We start from the raw sequence: 4,853 nt of genomic DNA, 5'->3' as shown, positions 1-4,853 counted from the left end.
TATGTTCAATTTCTTATTACTGTCTTAGGTTTAGTGAATAGTTTGTATTGGATTAGTTTATAGTATTGGATTAGGAATGGGTTCAGCCCTCTGATGATATGGCACATTAATTACTCTTGGTTCGTGTTTGGTCGCCACTCGCTTTAGAAATGTAAACTGAATATAGTATCAATAAGCTTCTCCTATCAACATCTATGCTCTCCTCGTCTATTGCTTCATCATATGAGGAGGAACTAGTTGAAGTTCTTAACTGAACCCTGCATCCTTAATCTCAAATGCAACAGTCTACTCTCGAGAGCCACCACCATCACGGCTACCAAATCCACAACCAGAAAGACCACCAACTCATCCAGTGCCATCAGCCTCCTCCCAAATAAATCAACAAACAGACGGACCAATTTTGCTAGTCATTAATCAACATTTCAAGTATCAAATTTTTTGCACCTTAAAATTGATTTGAGGCTTGACAAAATTTTCACCACCAATATTTAGTATGAATCCATTCGATCCTGCTACTCAATTCAGTTATTTATTTAATAACCTAGGAATTTGATCAATAGTAAAGTTCTAAATACTGCTGGCAAATCATATTTTCCAAGTTTGATGAAAGCATATACCATATTCTCGGATCTGTTTTTGGTGATTAAACCAAACGCATCCTAAAATCATTTTGTGCCATCTCATCACAAATGTTAGCTGTTAGATTAATTAGATCTCACGGCTATAATATTTTGTCAAAGGATTTCGTCAAAACCTTTTGTTGTTAGATCCCGACCCTTTGGATTATGTGAAATAAATTAATGAATGTTATGTGGATCTTACAATTTCTATATTTTACTTGAATACTAGGTTGATGCACAAGATCTAGATTTCAGCTAATAGGGAGTATTATGTTGAAGAATACCATCCTAAAGCTCCAAAGGAGTCAGGACAGCATTATGTTTTGGCGAATGAAAACCAGAGAAGGTGTGAAGAAGGCTAGTGTGTCTTTTTAGTTCATTCATGCTACTACGGTTGTGCTTGTTTTGCTCATCAATCATCCTGCGGAAAGGCGCCACCAAGTACATGCTCCAGCTTGTGTGTCCTTTCGTAACCTACATAACTAGAGAAGCTGTAAGCAAGGCTGGAGGCTGTAAACAAGGCTGGAGAGACGATCTGACGATCTGTAATAAGAGGCACAATTTTTTTAGACTGCTATTATCACGCAGTGAAAAGATTGTAGTTAATTGGGAGAACGGTATTATTCTTATCTGGAGGACTCTTACGATGGAGCACAATCTAAAATGTAGCTTTCTTTCTTCAAAAAATAACCCAATCATATCACTTTGGAACGAAAATAGATAGCAAATTTTTTTACCTGTCGTTTATTTATTTTATTTTTTAGGAGGGCTCAAAGCAAATACAACAAACATCATCCATAATCTTAAATTATCCATAATCTGAAATATTTAAGAATAACACCAGTTGGGTTAGTTAAATTAAAAGGAGTGTACCACTACATCTTTTGTCTAGGAATACGTTCAATATTATTGGTGAAGCTCCAGGGGGTTAGTAGAATAGACAGGAAAACAACATTGAAGAATTATGAATGCTGCACAATCCGCATACAAGGTAGACAAGCACAGAAGAAACGTAAATGAGTATCAAAAAGCAATGGTGCAGTGAAAGACCAAATTTCCATATCTACACAGACTTATTATCTAGAGAGCGATTCATTTGTAAAAATCAATGATCCCCTCTAAAATAACCAGAATCAGTATATACGTGTTCCACTGAAACTAGAAAAGTGATGCAAAATAGGCATCACTAACGGCTTAAATCACTAAAAATTGTGCCGCTTTTTGTTTTACGAATTTTGATCCAGCGGCCAATAGGAAACACGTAGAAACAGAGAAAAATAGAAATTCATTAGGACGAGTATCGCGACTCTCGAAGACATATTAAACTCCCTTACCATAACTTCAGGACCGTTCTATTAAGGAATTAATACAAAACGCAGCTGACCTTAACCATTAAAAAAAAAATCAACCATTCTTCTAGGTCCAGCAATCTTCTGAGATGAAAAAAAGCTAGCAGTCATGAAGAAAGTGGACGGATTCATAACGAAAACGAAAAAGAAGTAGATGGTGGTTCAATGTATGATCAAAAGACCAACTGAAAACGTCTGAGTGTGGAGCTCAACTGCCCAACCACACTTGATGATTAACAAGTACAGACTCGCGTACTAACAGAATGCCATCACAGTATGCTTAAACTTCAACATCCCTGGATCTAATTCATTCCTAACAATGTCTCCAACTACAACAACACAATTTAGTGTTTGTATCAAATTTCCAGTACTTCATGCTGTTTTGCATTGAAAAAAAAATGTTATCACTAAAAATTGACAATCTTGATTTATGATTACTAACATTTTTCAATTTTTACCTGACATCACTTGAAGCTGAGGTTTCATTACCCAAAACAAGTCCGCGAACACCCTCATATATTGATGGTTTTAGCATGACCATCTTATAAGAGATTTCTGCTGCATTCCTTCGCTTCACCTAATGTAGTTCTGTATACATGAGAAAACGCTTACTAACTCAAGTACAACGGCTTTCATTTCACCTGCCATTGGAACCCAGGGACGGCATCCCACCTGTCATACTCCACAACAAGTTTGTCAGCAACACAATAATACTTCTGCAACTGAACAATCCACACTGCAATCACAAAAACAGCAGAGATGAGCATTCAATGAACTTCGGACATCCTACTTGAGGTTGAGTTGCTTCGATCTAGAGAAGTGCAAGTCCTAATGACAGAGAAGTGAAAAGTAAAAGAAACTAAAGGACGCCAAGGAAAGACAAATAAGAAACCAGACTTCAGCACACTACACATTTAAGACCGTGTCATCATATGAACTACGGTGTGCTGGAGTTTTAAACATGTAGTCTTATTATTAGTTTCTTACTTGTGTTTCGTTAGTGTCCCGTACCTGCGAATATTATACTATCTTCTTTGACTGTTTTAAAACTGATAATACAGTAAGAAACTATGCAAAAACATTATACTATCTTCTTGACATACATACACACCTCCATGGGAATAGAAGTTGGAGCACTCTTTATAGACTCAATCTTTTTGTGGGAATAGAAACTGTCTGCAACTAAATATTGACACCTCTGTAGGAATAGAAGCTGTCGGCAACTGGGCACTGCAAGCAATGATCCGAAGTTGGAGTACAGTCCTTATAGACTCGATCTCTTCGTGGGAATAAGACTGAATCTCTTCGTGGGAATATAAGCTGTCTGCAACTGATCATTGACAAGCTGTCTCCAACTGGACACTGCAAACAATAAAACAGCAGAGATGAACAACCAATGAGATGAACACATCCAACTTGTAGATGGGAGCTTCTAACTAAAGAAGTCAGAATCAGAATGAGCAGAGAAAAGACAAACCTGACACACATGTTTTAGTTTCATACAAGTCTGGCATATATAGCCCTTTCTGTATCTTGCATCACGACCTTTTTAATTCTGTAGGTTACAAAAGCACACACTCACTGGAACACATTGCTGTCTATTGGAGCTTTAGGATGGTAGCACTTGGTGGTGCGTTTCGATAAGATGATTCATACTCTGATTCCGATTCTACACTGCAATAAGCACAACAGTAGCATGAATATCGGATTTAGAAATTCAAAATTTGAAAAACGGCATATTAATTTGATGAAAACTAGTAGATGAGGAAAAGGACTCATGGCAAAGATTATTATGCGGAACGATGAACTCATACACCTCTATTACATCATTCAGCATCTGGGGAGTTTCATGGCGATAAGGACACTCAGCACCTCTATTACATATACCCCGAGCATAAAAACTGCAAGGATGAGCTCTATTTCTCTGATAGTATGGTGCGGTTGTCTGATAATAGATATAAACAACACTAACAAAAGTTAGACAAAAGACATATAAAGAGAGATCAGACGCTAATATCAAAAACAACAACGCATCTTCTAGAGTCGAATACAATCAAGGACCAGCTACATAAAAGTCTGCCGGTTTTTGCAGTTATTTTATCAGATTTGCAAACTAAATTAATTTTGAATAAAAACAACCCACTGCTAGACATTGAGCTTGAACCTTATATTCAAGTAACATTTTAAGACAATAAAACTTGGCCTAATTGTCCATAACCCCAGATCTAATAATGGATCCAAACTCTACAAAGGAGACTAATCAATTGAGATTGAATATGGGATTGCAAGGAAGAGTGAAAATTGATATACTACCTTGAGAGGAGAAATCATTGGGCTAGAGCTTCTTCCTCCCTTAGATCCACCAGGTTCCCAATCAAAACCATAGTAACCCATTAGTTTTCTTCAAGAAATCTGCCTTCAAGAATTTAATTTGATACTTTTGACAAGATTTTGATGTTGTAGTAAGTAGATGAAGGTGGTTGCGGTGGCTGAGAGTGAGAAGTAGTTGATTAGTTTGTTGGTGCAGCGATGGATCTGCAAGAGAAGATGAGAAAAAGGCGGTTTGGGTAAAATTAAGAAGAAGTATTTGCAATTCAGGTTTTGGATCCGCCGCTGCTCAATTTAGGGTTTCAGCGTATCGAAGTTTTGGTAAAGTGAAAAAGAGCGAAGTGAAGTAGGGTATATAAAAGAGATCGGCACGCATCGGGACGGATAATGCTGAATCGCTGTTTCAATTAGTAGGGCAATGACTGAATACAACCACTTGTAGTTTTAGTATTGTACACAAACCCGCAATTTACACTTTTAACATGATCTGTTCCATTTTTTACTTTTGAACTCTCATCTCATGATATCACAAACAACAATATTCCTCATCTACTTC

The 4,853-nt window shown here is 37.1% G+C and overlaps 1 long non-coding RNA gene across 4 annotated transcripts; it reads right to left on the bottom strand.

The window, feature by feature from the left end:
• Window positions 1–1,886: 1,886 nt before the first annotated feature.
• On the bottom strand, window positions 1,887–4,642 carry LOC113310813. 4 transcript variants are annotated; one of them, XR_003341401.1, is made up of 6 exons: window positions 4,283–4,642; window positions 3,784–3,914; window positions 3,447–3,643; window positions 3,081–3,331; window positions 2,428–2,705; window positions 1,887–2,346 (listed from the first exon to the last, which is right to left on the bottom strand). It is a non-coding gene; the product is annotated as an uncharacterized LOC113310813 (long non-coding RNA). The 4 variants fall into 4 exon arrangements; XR_003341402.1 differs by having other exon boundaries at window positions 1,887–2,298; XR_003341400.1 differs by having other exon boundaries at window positions 1,891–2,705.
• Window positions 4,643–4,853: the final 211 nt, after the last annotated feature.

The sequence above is a fragment of the Papaver somniferum genome, chromosome 9 (assembly GCF_003573695.1).
Source record: "Papaver somniferum cultivar HN1 chromosome 9, ASM357369v1, whole genome shotgun sequence".
NCBI lineage: Eukaryota > Viridiplantae > Streptophyta > Magnoliopsida > Ranunculales > Papaveraceae > Papaver > Papaver somniferum.
This window is presented reverse-complemented; position numbering and strand designations above follow the sequence as displayed.